At 32.5% G+C, this 17478-nt stretch overlaps 1 protein-coding gene across 3 annotated transcripts in view; it reads left to right on the top strand.

Moving 5' to 3' along the window:
• The window catches only part of GLRA2 (glycine receptor alpha 2), a 272444-nt gene that overhangs the window by 3156 nt on the left and 251810 nt on the right, over positions 1-17478 (top strand). The window lies entirely within an intron of this gene.

Here is a 17478-nt window from a genome sequence, read left to right as displayed (position 1 = left end):
CATATATTAATTAAATTTTGCTTTTGTCAATAAAGTGAATGATCTAATTTTCTGTACAATATAAATTCCAGGGCAGCTAGGTGGCGTAGTGGATAGAGCACCAGCCCTGGAGTCAGGAGTATCTGGGTTCAAATCTGGTCTCAGACACTTAATAATGACCTAGCTGTGTGGCCTTGGGCAAGCCACTTAACCCCATTTGCCTTGCAAAAACCTAAAAAACCATAAAAAAAGATATAAATTCCATTAGTTATTCATTATTAGAACTGGAAAAACATGGATTTAAGCTGGAATCATACAGACATAGTTTTTATATGTTTTTATTTCCTTGGTTTAGGCATATGCATCTAATAATGTCACTTTTTCATGTTTCCTCATGGATGAAATTTTTTTGCATATGAAACTCTAAATTTAAAATGATATATTTTAAATGGTGTTTTTTTTTTACTTTAAAAGATTTTTCACATGAAGCAAGTCAAAAATTGTTTGACATCATTTTTAAAAAATTAGAAAAAGAGAATACCCTATATATTCTATATGCATTCTTCTACAGTACTTCACTTTCCCTCATTAGCAATTTAATTGCATAGCCCTGTTGAAGTTTGTGACTGGCTTTATTAATAGCAAACTGAATATGGATACCAAATCCAGTGGTTCTATGAATTTTACATTTTCAATTATGCCCCAATATACATATTTCAATGTGGGGAGAAAAAGAAGAAAAAATCCAAATTTTGACAAAGAAAGCAGTTATTTAATTAGCTTGATTTGTATTTTCCATAGGAACCTAACATAGTAGGAGATCTATAAACATCCCATTTCTTATTTACATTTTTTCTTTTTGTTGAAATTTTTAACTTATGAAGTAAAAATCAGTTCTTAATGGGACTATTCATATGTGTTAATTAATTATACTGTTGACAAATGACTATTCTGGATTAGTGACCTAGCAGAAGCTACTAATAGTAAAATCTTTTTTTCAGTGTTCTGAGGGGGCAAAATGAGAGAATTAGTATAAAAAGAGAGAGTCATTAACACCCTATATGCTATTTCTACCTATAGGATCTGGGTAGAATAGAATGGTAGCTTCAGTAAAGAAAAATCTTGTATTCAGAAGTCTGTCAATTACTTAATGAATTGAAGAAGTTTTTCATGAGCATTGTATTCAATTAAGACTGTATTAATGGGGGCAGCTAGATGGCACAGTGAATAGAGCACTGGCCTTGGAGTCAGGAGTACCTGAGTTCAAATCCAGCATCAGCCACTTAATAATTACCTAGATGGGTGACCTTGGGTGACTTTAACTCCATTGCCTTGCAAAAACCAAAGGGGAAAAAAAAGACTGTATTAATGGCTTCATAGGACAAAAAGGTGAATATCTAATACTTAGATACTTAGACATTGTGAGCCCTAGACTGACTTTTTCCTTCTCCTTATTTAAATAATTGAAGCATCTTTTTTAGAACATCCCATAATGTTTATAATTCATTTAAAATCCATCAGGCAAAATTCAGCTAAATTGTCCTCTTTGCTTTTGGATGAAGTGTATAGTTCTGACTACCATATTTTAGGAGAGACATTGATAAGATGGACAATATGGAAAGCAAAGTAATCAAGAGAGTGAAGGGTCTTAAACTCATGACATATAAAGTTAAAATAACTAGGGATATTTAGAGAAGAGAAGACTTCAGTGAGATGGGACATGAAAACTAACATTTATGAATAGCTGTCATGTAAAAAATATTACACATTATTTTTGGTTCCATTGGTCAGAATTAGGATCAATAAGTGGAAATTGAAGAGTGACAATTTTGCACATGATATATGGAAATTATTTGTAATAATTAAAGTTTTATAAAAAAATAAAATAAAAAGGAAACATCAGACAAATGTTGAGCTAATACTTTAGGTAATTTTGTCTTTCTAATATGGGTTAATCCTGGTGACCACTAAGATCCCTTCCAAATCTGTGATTCTATGATTGTATCAGAAAAGAAGGATTTATACCATCAAAATCATGTTAATCATGTTTATAATTGAAATTTGAAGAAAATCATCCAATATTCTCCAAGACTTTTCCAAGACTGAGGAATTAGTAATAGGATTCTCCCAAAACACAATTTTTGTACTTCTATGGAAAGTAAATAGAGAAAGCAAGAATCCTACCTCAAAATTAGTTTCAGATACCTGTCCCCATGCTGCTTTTGCTTTTATCCTACCCTTCCCATCTTCCAGGCATGTGTCATCTAGAAGAATGTGGTAGATAGCCCAAACATATGATGTATCTAAATAGTGTTCTATATGGAAACATTGAACTTGGGGCAAAATTTCAGAGTGGTAGAGTCAAATTAAAACACAATAAGAAATGTTTAATAAAATGAATAAAAATATAATACTGCATTGAAAATATTTTACATTTCAATGTCAATATGCAGCCTTCAGGGATCTGTTTCTATTTGTGTACTACTGCATTTGTACTACAGAAGACTTTGCTATTTGGTCCCTAATTGAGGTTTTCACAGCCATTTCCTTCTCCAACTCATTTTACAGATGATGAAATTAAGGCAAACAGGTTTGAGTTGTTTGTCCAGAATCACATGGCTAATAAATCTAAGGCCAGATTTGAACTCAGAAGGATGAGTCTTCCTGACTCCAGGACCAGAAGTAGTTACTGTTAAAGTAGACTAGGAAATTTAAATTAAAGTAGTTTGGTTTCTGTTCTAATTTGCACTGTATTTTTAAGAGTAACTGCACTCACTTTATGAGATTTTTCTACCTTGTTTTTATGTATGTGTGAAAATTTGAATTTTGGCAAGGTAATCAGGGTTAATGACTTTCACTGGGTCACACAGTTAGTAAATGTGAAGCATCTGAGATTAGATTTAAACTCAGGTCCTCCTGAATCCATGTCCCTAATCATTGTGCTACTTAGTTGTCCCATGAACTTAATTTGGATCTAGAGACAAACTGGAAAAGACAGAGAAAAAGAAGGTGAAGGAAAATTTCTTTCTTGCTTCAACTCTCTTAACTATTATCTTTATGGAGAAGCATAAAGACAATTTTTAGAAGATTGTCTCTGGAGAAACATAATTAAGATTCAGGGCTTCAGAGAAGTCAAAAAGATTATTTTCCTTGCATAGCTGGAGAGACACTAGGAAAAAAAGAGAAAGAGATATAGAAAAAAATTTATGTAATTATTATAATTTATATCTGGCAAAGAGAATGAAGAATTTCTTGAGGAAGGACTTTACTTGTTTTTCTGAATGAATTGATTGGTGAAGGATTGTGTTCTCCAAGGCAAAAGAAAACTTCCAGTGAAGATTTGAGATAACTGGTTATTCCCTTCATCACAGATATAACATTTGCAATAATTATCTATATAACTTTATATTTGCTTCATTTTTAACAAATTGTGTTTCAGTAATTTGAATTTTAATACTAGGAACTTATAAAACTTAATAGAGAAATCAGGTTATCACTACTATTAAGATACACACATACACATATACAAATGTATATATGTATGTATATACATACATATATATGTTGAAATTTTACTAATTATGAAATATACAAACACATCTTCTGGAGAATCCCAGAACTCAGGATGATAATATTAAGCATGGGAATGAGTCAGTAACAGATGACTTTTCTTTTAGTGAATTTTATCAGGCAAATCATATAATTCTGCAATCTCTGGGGCTATTCCTCCTAGTCTGTCACACATTTTTCTCTCAACCTAAATAAATATTTCCTCTACAATATTCTATGATAACTCCATACCCCTATCATTTTCTCCCAGAATCAGCCAGAAAACTAGGGTAGAAACTATCCCTACTTCCCAGTGAGAATATCAAGCAGTTTCTGAATACCTGCTTTATTTCTTTTCAACATATTTTGATCATGTGGAATGGAGGGGTAGCAAAGGTAACTAACTCATTTCTTAATCTATAAGTTTATAGTCATGAATATAAATTATGCACAGTCAGTGTAAAGTCAAACTTACCTTCCTATCTTGTGTTCCTCTTACCTCAAGGATTTTTGCTTCTTCCTAGCAAAAAGGATTAACTAGCAGCCTACATTTACTTTGCTTCAGTTCTAAGAGCAAACAAGTTTTAGGATGCAAATCCTAAAACAGCTGCAATTCTCTCCCCCTATTCCCTAAGAGGCTAAATTAAGAAGTAGTGGCTAGGCAGGAGATCTGCCTAATGCTTTCTACAAAAAGTTGTGAAAGAAAATCAAGTCAATTCAATAAATATTTATTAAATACTTCTATGTGAAAGATATTGAATTACAAAAGCAACAAGAACAGCAATGCTTGACTTCACAGAGCATACATTCTACTGGGAGGGTATTATATGTTTAAAGTAAGTAAATGTGAAATGTATATATAGTAAAAGAAATCAATTTTTTGAGAGAGAATGTTCATACCTAGGGGCATTAGGTAATTATTTGTCAGTTGGCAGCAAAGATGTGTTTTCATGAAAGGTAGGGATTATAAGACCATGGGAAGTCTCTTTATTTCACATAGCCATAGTTTCTATATTAGTGAAATAATGATAATTATATTTATATTGCTTAATTTATAAGCATTATGATGACATTGAATACTAAATAATGATGAACTATTTATAAGAAGGAAATATCTAAGAGAAACATTGGAAGAAAAAGGAAGGTCATGGATAAGAGGAAAAGTAAAAGTGAAAAGAAGAGAAGGAGGTGGAAGAATTTCATCATATGGGTTGGCTTGATCTGATTCAAAACAGTTATTGTCACCAAAACAATCTATCTTCTGTAAAAAAATTTATAAATCTTTACTCAAAATTTCATTAAAAGACTATCAGAAACTTTTGAGGAAATACTGAATGGTTTCTAAGATAATTTCCCCATTTTCAAAGATTGTTGAAATTATTGCCCAAATCACAAATTAAAACTCCATCGTTATGCATTTAGTAATGGACCCTGAGTAGATACAACCAAAGATATTGATCATTATTGAAATCACCTCTCTATGTAAAGATCAAATTAGCATCTAGTTGGTATGAATTATTTGGATATCTGGATTAGTGTCACAATGACCAAGGGAATTATAGCATGCTAAATTTGGATGACAATGTCATGAGTTGCTTTCTCAACTAAGACTTACTACCTTTCTGAATATTGCATTTACTTTTCTTGCTTCCATGTAAAAAAGATACTATTTTATAGAGCAAGGAAATAAAAATTTCTATTCAATCTCTCCCAATATTGAGTACCAACTATAGAACCCAATGAACTCTCAATACTAGTTTTACATTAGGTAGAAAATCAGAAAATTATATATTTTAGAAAGTGGGGATACAATACTATGGAAAATCCTGAGTATTGCATAGATATGAGTCCATTCTATTCTATTTGAAAAATCATAAAGTACATCAAAATCATTTTCTAAGCCATGATGAAAACAGTAAGAGATAGGCAGCAAGTTGAAATATTATATAGGAGGGAATGAAAAAGATTATATACAAGCATGAAGATGGTGGATTATTCCTAAAGACCATTTTCCTATCCAGAATGAAAAGAAAAACATTAAAAATATCAATAAAAATGATATTGATGATGGTACCAGTAATAATAATAAAAATATAAAAATTTAATTTCTTTCAGGATTTCTGTTTCTAAAATACACATGACAATGTTTTGTGCTATTAATAGGATAAATAGGATCATAGAATTAGAACTAGAAGAGACCTTATAGGTAATTTTTTAGTCCAAGCCCCATACTTTTCAGATGGGGAAGCTGAGGATGTGTTTTTACAACAACAAGTGAAAGCACAAGTAAATGGAAAAGCAGGTGAGGTATAATGAAAAGAACATTATATTTTGAGTTGGATCATGAGGACTTGAATCCCTGCCAGTGTGATCTTGAGTAAGTTCCTTAAGTTTTCTTAGTTATCTCATTGTAAAATTAAGAAATTAAGTTAAATGAGCTGTGAGATTCCCTCCTGACCAAAAGCTGATGCTTGGCTCTATGATCTAATACGATATTTAATGTAATGGTGGATGAGTATTTGTAGGGATAATAAGAGCTATCTGGTAGCTCAGTGTATAAAATTCTGGCCTTGGAGTCAAGAAGACCTGAGTTCAAATCTAAACTCAATTTCTTATTAGCTGTATGACCTGAACAAGTGATTCAACCTTGCTTCCCTTAATTTGCTTATCTTTAGAATGAGCTGGAGAAAGAAATGGCAAATGGGGTCATGAAGAGTTCGGGGGAAAACAACTAAACAAAATAACAAGGGGTAATAAATGATTCATAGTGACAGGCAAGAAAGATGATTTTGACTGAATTGAAAAGGAAAAGAAAAAAGATTAAAGGAAAAATATAAAATCAAGGAAGTTGTATAAAAATATAGTACATTATAAGGCAAAACCAATACAAACAACAGAGAAATTTTTCAATTCCCTTAACACTAGTGGTTTCCTTTCGGCATTATCTCCGATTTACTATGTATGTATATATTATAGTTACTTGTGTTTCTTGTTTTTCTTTCTATCCCTAGTACTCACCATAGGACCTGACACATGGTAGTTACTTAACAAATGTTAGTTGATGACTTGATAATACTCTGAAGAATGTGTTGCTCTGTGCTTTAGAAGAAAAGAGCTAGGGAAATTGCTGAAAGACATATAAATTGTATTAGCAAATGTCAGAAAAAAGATTTTTGACCCCAGGTCTTCATGTTTTCCACCAGAGCTCTATTCCTCTGTCATATGGCCAGTATACACACACACACACACACACACACACACACACACACACACAAACACACACATACACACACACACACATACACACACACACACACACACACACACACACACACACACACACACATCCCAAGTAGGAAAGTTCAATAGAAATCCAGGTCTCCTAACTCCAGGTTCCATGCTCTTCCATCACAATATAATCATATTATAAAGATGCTTCTAAATTCTTTACTTTGTAACTCTCTCCTCTCTAGAAAAATACCATGAACATTATAAAATTGTTAAGAAATTTAAGGATGATGATGATGATGATGATGATGATGATGATGATAAATAAAAGCTTGAGATATGCTAAGTCAAAGATGGTCATTAAGATAACTTCTAAACAACTTAGCATTACTACTTTGACTCCCCCTTTCCAGGTTTCTATGATTTCTAGTACAATGGAAAAAAAGTATGAATACATTTTCCAATTATAACATATTTATGTCCTTTTCAATTAGTAAATTTCTATTCCATATATATATATATATATATATATATATATATAAATTGTCATGTATTTACTTAGCATAATTACCATATATATATATATATATATACATATATATATATTTATTTATATGTATATATCCCCCATCTGATTGGAGGGAGTGCTTCATTTTGGTCCTTGGATCCTCATGTCTAACAGTTCCATGCACATAATAGACATTTTGGAAAAAAAATGTTGATTGAGTTAGGTAGAGTTAAGTTTTTCATTGACCTGGGGAAGGGTATATGCAACATAGTCATAGAATTTACAAATGATATAAAGACTAGGAGGGATATTTTATATACTAGGTAAAAGGAATCATGATCCAAAAAGTTATCTTGACAGACTAGAATGTTTGTCTGAATTTAATTAGATTATAGTTAATAAGAATAAATGTAAAATTCTTTACTTGTATTTAAAAAATTTGCAAGTCCAACATAGAAAAATACGACAAAATAGTATTCTCTCTAGAAGAGATCTTGAGGTTTAATCAGATTGCAAACTTGGTATGGACCAACTGGGATTTATGACTTTGAAAAAAGTTAATATGATCTGAGGTTGCATTAAGAGAGGCATATTCTTCTGAACTGGGGTGGGGGGTTGATAGCACATTTCTATATTCTATTCTGGTCAGACCACTTCTGGGACATTGTTATTAGTTATAGGTAACATATTTTAGAAAAGATTATGACAAACTGGACAATGTGCAGAGGAGAGCAACCAAGATGGAGAATAATGTTAATATAAGGACATCTAAAAATTGATTGAAAGAACTATAGACATTTAATCTGGAGAAGATTTAGAGAGATATAATAGTTGTCTTCAATATTTGAAGCACTTTCATGCATTTGAAAAAGTTAGTTATATAATTCTGCTATATTTCATTCTATATGTTTCTTCCTTAAGGATATGATTTCTCTCTCATCACATTCAACTTAGATCAATGCATACCATGGGAATGAGGTAAAGACTAACTGCCTTCTGTGGGAGGGGAAGCAAGATTGGGGAAAAATTTTAAAACTCAAAATAAACAAAACCTTTCTAAAATTAAAAAAAATTAGTTAAACTTGGAATATTGGTAAAAGTTGCAAAAGCAGGCTAGGTTTGATGTAAGAAAATAACTTTTTAATCATCAGAACTATCCAAAATTGGAATAGACTGCCTCACTAAATGGTACCTTCCCCTTCACCAGAAATCTTCTAACAAAGACTAAATGACTGGTGGCTACCAATGTGACCTTGGGCACATAACCTTTCTTAGACTCAGGTACCTTTTGAATCACATCGGAAAAACAAGGTAGTTAGACTGATAATTGAATGAGATCTAGCATCAAGTATACTATAAGGAGAATTTTTGCTCAGATATAAATTGGACTTTGACTTCTTGATTCTGTTTCATTTTCCATAAAACACCAAGCATTTATTAAGCACCTACTATGTATAGGAGGGAATATAAAGACATTTCTTGGTAATTTATATCCTATGAGGGGAATAAGTTTACACAGATAGCATTATACAGTATAGATACAGTGTCATTTGTGCGAGGAGGGCATTGACACTTGGGGAGATCAGGAAAGGCAGAACTTGAAATGAATCTTAGAAGAATCCAGGAGACAAAGATGAAGTGGGATTGCATTCCAGGAATGAGGGGGGAAACAGGGTAAAGAAGAGATATTTCTTATCATGTGTGAGCAATAGGAAGGCAACCTGTTTGGATAGTCAGAAGCATAAAAGAAAATAAATTTTAATAAGGTTGGAAAGGTAGGTTGGGGCCAGGTGGTGATGGGTTTTAAATGAAGTTTATATGTGATCCTAAAGGTAAAAAAGAGCCATTGGAGTTTATTAATAAGGGAAATTACATTGTCAGAGTCCTTGACAAAGATATTGGTATTTTAAAATTAGCTAGGATAGGAATGGAATTCATAGCCCAGTCTAATTTGATTAGATAAGGAAAGAAATGACCAAAGTTAGTTCTCTGTGGACATAAAGGCCTTTTCCCCCATGTTGAGTAATCTGTCCACTTTTCTGGTTGATTTATGATCATTTATCATCTTTCATTCTATCAGTTATTCCTTTGTTAGAATTTATGTCTCCTGAAAATACCATTTTAAAAATTAGACATTTAAAGAAACAAAATGAAATGTTCAAACCTGGGCAAAATGCATTAATTCTATTTTTCTCTTTTGAAAATAAAGCTTTTTATCTATTTAAATGAAATTTTCTTTGAAAATAGAATTAGCTCCTGGCTTGAGTTTGTCTGCTGAATTTCATCCCAGTATGAATAAACATGTTACACAGAGGCATTTCCTTCAGTGAATGAAGGAAAGTGAAACTGGAATAGAAATGCTGCCAGATAATTATTCCCTTTGGTGCCATCTGTATGCAATGCATAACATACAAAATATTTTATCCTTAGAGTCCTGTGAACATGTTGTATATTTCATCTTATGCAATACTACCAGGTTCTGTAGACCCAAGTAGATTTTCAATAGGATAACAAATGAGCATGAGATATGCTACAACACAACTACTTCTCACTAATTGGGATTTGTGTGTTTGTGTGTTTATGTGTATGAGTGTGTGTGTGTGTGTGTGTGTGTGTGTGTAAGTAGCTCAGATGTCCAAAAAGACTAGAGTCAGAGGAAAGTATAGCACATTAATTATGCTGAATTAAGCAGTCCCTATTGTATGAGCTAATTTTGCTTTTCTTCATGGTGCTGAGTTGTGACTTGGCATTTGGGATTAAATTTTATTTGAGCCCTTCTCTACCTCTCTCTCTAATTTACTGTCACTGTCTTTTTTTCCTCTTTTCTCTCTCACACACTATGTCTTCGTCTCTTTCTATGTCCGTCTTTCTGTCTTTGTCTTCTTATTGGTCTCTGTTACTCTGTCTTTCTAACTCATATGTTTGGCTCTGTCTGTTACGACACTGTCTCTTGTTTCTCATTATATATCTCTGCTTCTCTGTCTCTCTCCATCTGTCTCTGTCTCTGTTGCTCTCATTTTCCCTCCTTTCCTTCCATTCCCTCTCTCTTCGCTCCTGCCTTAAAATTCATCTTAAAATGTGATTTTGAAGAGGTTTTGTGTCTTTTTAAATTTATTACCTTTCTTGTTCCTACTTTTTCATGATTTTAGTCTAATTCAGAGAATAGAATGACAAGAAATTACAATAAAATAAAGTATTATATATTAATTTCAACTAGGATAATAGAAAATACAGTAGTAGGTCAAACAAGGAATCATACCTTTTGACTGTAGAGATCAGGAAGGACTTCATGAAGGAAATGACATTTCAATGACCTCTGAAGAATGAGTAAAATTTTGATAGGTGAAAAAGCATAGCCAGAAATGGGGACAGAAGTAAGGGAAAAGAAGTAAGGGAAAAGAAGATCTCATCTGTATACAGATGAGATCAATGACAAGTAGGAAAGTTCAAATCATGTTGTTGAAGCTTGGGGTTAATGAAGAGATAGTAATGGGACTTATGATTAGAAATGTAGGTTAAGGACATGTTGAGGTAGGTCTTAAATTCTCTCCCCCCCACCCCCTGAAGTCAAAACCAGGCAAAACAAAACCAATTTTGGATAAAATCATCTATAATAAAGTAAAACATAGTAAAACATCTTTTCAGTCTTCCCTGATCTCCTGACCTAAAAAGTATTCTTTCCCCTCATTGAGTTTGCTTAGAAAATTTGGTCTGAATCTCTGCTGAGATTCAGAATCATAAATTTAGAGTTGGAAAGCACCTTAGAGATTATCTAATACAAACCTCTTATTTTAAAGGTAATGATACCAGAGCATAGAAAGTTGATGATTTTGTCAAGGTCACACAATCAGTCAATAAGTATGTATTTTGCATTTGCTATTTGCAGCCAACCATGGTGCTAAGTACTGGAAATATAAATGCAAGTAGAAGGAAAAACAATTCCTTCTCTAGTGGGGGAACATAATACGTAAAAGGAAGCTGAGGAGAAGGAAGGGACAAGAAAGGTCATCAACAAAGGTACATGGTAGTGAAAGTCCAGAACATAGTAGAAGAAAAGAATGAGCTATGGCTGACTGGGCCATCTACTTTAAATGGAGGCTCTGAAGAGAGTCATCCAATCAAAAAGAAAGGCAATAGGGGCAGAGCATACTTCCAATATGTGCCAATCTCATCTATTGAATCTTGGATCATCATTGACTATTGTTCTGCCACCGGACTTTGATGACTGGAAGAAAGAGTGAGACTGATGACTTTGTGCAACTCTGTCTCACTTGAATCCAAATCACAAGTCTTATCCCATGATAGTACAATTCTTCAAAAATGAAGGATGAATAACACCAACAACTTCAATGTGTGCATTCCAAGAGTAAAGTAATGTTTCAGGAAAAATTGGGGCATGTTAGAGGAAGTCTGGAATGTAATCTATAGAGGAATGAGAAAAAAGTTACTCATTACATTGGCTTATATTTAATCTATGTACATTTTCTCTCTCTTCCCTCCTGTTACCCAGTAGAATATAAAACTTGTCAAGAAAGGTATTATCTTGTTTTGGTTTTTGCATTACTGAGGACTAACTAGCACCTTGGAAGTTTCAGGTCCATAATATATGTGTGTTGAATTTGAATATATTGACTTCACCATATGTTATATAGAAGAGGTCATATCTTCTCCTTACTTCCCTCCACTGATTATTCCATTTGAAAAATTCTTCTTAAAGTGACTATATATGTACATATGTATACATGTACACATATACAAATGTGAATACACATGGTGAAAAGCTGAAGATCAAAACTCATAATGATAATAAAAAATCAAGGACATACTTAAAAAGCATACAGAAACAGTACTCTAATAAACAAAGTGACAAGCATGAGTCAGAAATGCCAATTGCCAACAGGGGATGAATATAGTGTATGATTTTTTAAAGAGTGGTTATACTTTAGGTGTGAAAAAATTCATCTATGCCGACTTGCCTACATAGTCATAGCATCCTTTCAAAATAACTTACAAATCCATTAGATCTAAATTTGGCCTGAGCTATAGTCACAGTTTAGACCTTTCATCAAATGAGCTGCAGCATAACAAACCTTCTAAGGAAGAAAAGTGAACAAAGAACTGCGTCCTATAATGAGTGACCCACAGGATGAATTACTTAACCAAAACTCATTCACACTCAAGTGTTCATGATTGATAATGATCAAAATGTTAAGTCCCTTTGGAGAGTTTTCATTTCATCTTGGCAAGATTAACTAATTTAAAAAATATATTTTTATTTATTTCACTAAATATTTCCCAATTACATGTAAAAAATTTTAATATTCATTTAAAAAAGTTTGAGTTCAAAATTCTCTCCATCTTGCCCCTGTTTTCTTGAGAAGGCAAGCAGTTTGATACTTATTATGCATATGAAGACATGCAAAAATACTTCTATATTGTCCATAATATAAAAGAAAACAGAAAATACGTGTCATTCAATCTGCATCCAGAGCTCATCAGATTTTTCTTTGAAGGTAGATAATATTTTTCATTATAAGTTCTTTGGAATTTTCTGGGCCTGAGAATAGTTTAGTCATTTTCAGTTGCTCATTGTACAATATTGTTGTTACCATGACAATGGTCTCTTGTTTCTGCTAACTTCACTTTGCCTGAATTCAATGTAAATCTTTCCAAGTTTTTCTGAGAGCATCCTATTCATCACCTCTTAAAAGTACAATAATATTCCATCAAAATCATATCCCAGAACTTGTTCAGACATTCACCAATTGATAGACATCCCCTCAATTTCCAGTATTTTAACCAAAACAAAAAAACTACTATAAATATTTGTATGTATAGATTCTTTTAGCTTTTTTTTAAAAAAAAGTCTCTGAGTTACTGACCAATGAGTGCTGAGTCAAAAGGTATGTTCAGTTTTCTAGATCATTGGGCATAGCTGCAAAATGTTCTTCAGAATGCTTGGATAAGTTCACAACTCCTTGAATATGAAGAAAGGTAGCCTAACGATTCCTGATTTCAAACTATATTGCAAAGCAGAAATCATCAAAACAATCTGGTATTGGCCAAGAAATGGATTGATGGATAAGTAGAATAGGTTAAGTGCTTAATACATAATAGTAAATGACTGTTTGTGTCAGAAAAGGAATTGGTAGGAGTCCTTCTTTGACTATCTTTCACCAAATAGATTCTATATTATTATAATCATAAAATTTTTTTGGCAATGCAATTGGGGTTAAGTGACTTGCCCAGCATCACACAGCTAGGCAGTGTCAAAAATTTGAGGCTGGGTTTGAACTCAGGAGTTCCTGACTGCATGGTCAATACCCTGTTCACTGTACCACCTAACTGCCCCATGATTGATTATTCTTTAAATGTTATGTAGAATTCACTTCTAAATCCTTCTGAATCTGGGGAATTATTTTTCTTATGGAGTTCATTGATGGATTGCTCAATTTCTTTTTTTTTCTAAGATAGGGTTATTTAAATATTCTATTTCCTCTTCTGTTATATTTTATAGATGTTCATATTTTATATGTTATATTTTATAGATAGTCATCCATTTCACTTAGCTTGTCTATTTCCCTACCATATGATTGAGCAAAATTACTTGTAATATTTGGTTAACTTCATATTTTTAGATACTGGTAATTTCATTTTCTTATTTCTTTTTTTAAAACAAATTCACCTGGGTAGCTAGGTGGTGTAGTGGATAGAGCACTGGCCCTGGAGTCAGGAGTTCAAATCTTGTCTCAGACACTTAATAATTATCTAGCTGTATGGCCTTGGGCAAGCCACTTATCCCCATTGCCTTGCAAAAAATTATAAAACAAATTCACATATTGCTTATTTATTTTTATGTTTTCTCCCACAAAACCAGATCATGATTTTATTTATTTTACTTTCAATTTTATTAATTGTTCCTTTGATTTTCAAGATTTGCATTTTTGAGTTTAAACAAAGATTTTTTATTTTCTCTCTTTTTTTAGTTTTTTTAAAAGTTACATGACAGATTTAATTGATCTCTTTCTCTCTTTTATTCATGTACAAATCTAGAGATATAAAATTTCACCTACTAACTACTTTGGCTGTAACTCACAAATTTTAAAATGTTCTCACAATGAAATTGATTGCTTTTATGATCTGCTCCTTGATATTCATTTTTTGCTGTCTTCTTTTATTTTTTAATTTATTATTTATTTCCAAATTCTCTACCTTCCACCAACTGCTCCCACAACTACTGAGAAGGCAAACAACATATCAATTATGAATTGAAATCATGCAGAACATATTTTTATATTAGTCATATCATGTAAAAGCAAAAAAAATAAAATGAGATAATTATACTTCCAATTTTACTAAAAATTTATCAGCTCTCTCTCTCTCTCTCTCTCTCTCTCTCTCTCTCTCTCTGGAAATGGAAATTTTTTTCATCAATCCTTTGGAATTGTTTTGGATAATTATACAGATCAGAGTAGTCAAGTCTTTCATAATTGACCATCAATACTATATTGCTATCATTGTGCAAAATACTCTCCTTACATCTAATCAAAGATCTTCTCATGGTTTTCCTAAACCTTCATTTCTCATATCACTCCATTACACTCATTTATCACAACTTATTTAGCCAATTTTCAATTGATGAGCATCGCCTCAATTTCCAGTTCATTACCATAACAAAGAGAACTGCTATAAATACTTTTCTACTTATAAATCCCTCACCTTTTTCTTTGACATCTTTGGAGTACAAGCCTGATGTTGGTGTTACTGGATCAAAGGGCAAACCCAATTTGACAGCTCTTTGGGCACAGTTTTTGAAATGAATGATTGGACTAGTTCACTACTCTACCAACGATTCATTAATGTAACAGTTCCCCCATCTCCAGGATTTGTTGTTTCTGATAGGTGTGAGATGGTTCCATTTGATTTTTCTAATCAATAGTGCTTTAAAGCATTTTTATATGATGAGTAATAGCTTTGGTTTCTCTGAAGACTTCTTATTCATATCCTTTGACCATTTATTAATTGAGGAATGGCTCTTATTTTTATGAATCATAAATTTTTATTAATTGCCTCAGTTCTATATATATTTGAGTAATGAGACCTTTATCAGATAAGCTTACTATGAATTTTTTATATTGCTTCATTATCTGTGGTATCTTTAAACAAAATGTAGTTTCCCCGCTTAATACTTTTAATTAGGTCTTTTTTTTCTTTTCTTTGTCTGAAGTCATAATTACTACCCAGCCAAGTCATTCTTTAAGACTAGATTATGTAATTAATCATTAATTTTTAATCCATGCTTCCATGACCCTTTATGATGCAGCTTTTATTGAAATAAGGTCTAAAAATAATTCATTTAATATTTCTGATTTTCTGAATTTGGTTGTATTGTAATACACGGTTAATTTTTTGAAGGTGCCATGAATAACTAAACAAGAGATATACTCATATATATGTTCATTCAGCTTTCTCTAGAGGTCTACAATATCTAACTTTTCTAAGATTCTATTCATTTCCTTAATTTATTTCTTATTTATTTTATAGTAAATTTTATCTAATTCTGAGAGGGAAAGTTGAGGACCCATATTGGTATAAGTTTCATTTTCTATTTCCTTTTGTAATTCATTTAACTTTTTCTTTAAGAATTTGAATTATATTCCATTTGGTAGATGTATGTTTTGTATTTATATCATTTCATTGTCTGTGATGCCTTTCAGCAAATTATAGTTTCTGTGTTTATCCTTTTTATTTATGCATATTTTTGCTTTTGTTTTGTTGGAGATCATGATTACTACCTCTGTCTTTCTTATTTCAGCAAAAGCATAATTTATTCTACTCAAGCCTCTTATTTTAACCCTCTGTGAGTGTTTCAAGCATATTTCATGTAAACAATATATTGTTTGATTCTTGTTTCTAATAAAGCCTTTGCTTTACTTTCATCTTATGGGTAAATTCATGCCATTCACATTCGTATTTATGATTACTTACTACATTTTCCTCCATCTCTTCTCTTTATCCTTCTCATTCTCTTTTTTATATTGGGCCCTTTCTAAAGTTTGTTTTCCTTCTGACCATTGCTTTCTTTTATCCCCTTCCCTTTTCTTCTGCCTTGCCTTCCTTTCCTGTATTCCCTTCCTTTTCTACTTCCTTGTAAGTCAAGATGGATTTTTATTCCCATTTTATATCTGCATACTCACACACACACACACACACACACACACACACACACACACAAATATGTATACTTGTCCATATAAGTAAACACACATGCACATACTTATATTTCCCTCTTTGAACCAATTATGATGACATTTAGATGTAATTCCATTTCCAGGAAATCTTGTTCTTGTGTTCAATTTGAATTTTAAGCTTTTGCTTATAGCTACTTTTATTTCATTGTTCTTGTCTCATTGTATTTATTTCCCCTCTCTCTTTTTAAGTTGTTACTCTTTTTGTTGTTGTTTGCTCTTATTTTGCCCTATTTCTTGATTTTGAACTTTATTTTAAAGTTGGTTCTGATCTCAGCTTGGGAGGGGGGAGGCATTTGTCAAGCTCTAGGCTTTTTTGCAGTGTTGCTTTCAGAACTAGTTCTGGGGTTTGGGCATTTGTGTACTTCAAAGATGGTATGATCTGGGAATAAGCATAATTACTGCTCTCCTGGTCCACAATGTTATCTTTAAATAAAAAGTTTTCTTGATATCTTAGGACTGCAATACGCCGCCCCCCAGTGCCCCTGATGCCTTAGAGCCAGACATGATATTGCTCCTTCAGATTTCTGTTGCTTCTTGACCTAAAATACTCTTTTCTACATTCGAACTGTGACCCAGGCATAGGTATAAGTAAGAGAAGTGTCAAATAATGTCGGGTCCTGTGTCCACTCTTTTTCATACCTCTTTCCACATCCTCTTACCATCTCTGATTTGATGACTTCTAAAGCTGCCACTACCTCTCTGGCTACTAACCTAGTCCCACTACTGGCATCTCATCCATTATGGGTTCTAGTCTTGCCTCCATTGCCATGTAGATCTCTTATCTCCTAAGAGGTTTTGTTAGTTCTATCACTCTAGAATTTGACTTGAGGCATCATTTAGAAGATGGTTGGTGGGGAATATTGGGAGAGTTTTGCTGAATACTTCTATTCTATAAACTTGGCTCTAACTCCAGAAGAGTACCACAATTCATTTCTTTTTTTTTAGGTATTTAAAATTTTTTTT

Source organism: Macrotis lagotis, chromosome 6 (assembly GCF_037893015.1).
Source record: "Macrotis lagotis isolate mMagLag1 chromosome 6, bilby.v1.9.chrom.fasta, whole genome shotgun sequence".
In the NCBI taxonomy this organism is placed as follows: domain Eukaryota; kingdom Metazoa; phylum Chordata; class Mammalia; order Peramelemorphia; family Peramelidae; genus Macrotis; species Macrotis lagotis.
Note: the sequence above shows the minus strand (reverse complement) of the source record. Positions and strands in the feature narration are given on the sequence as shown.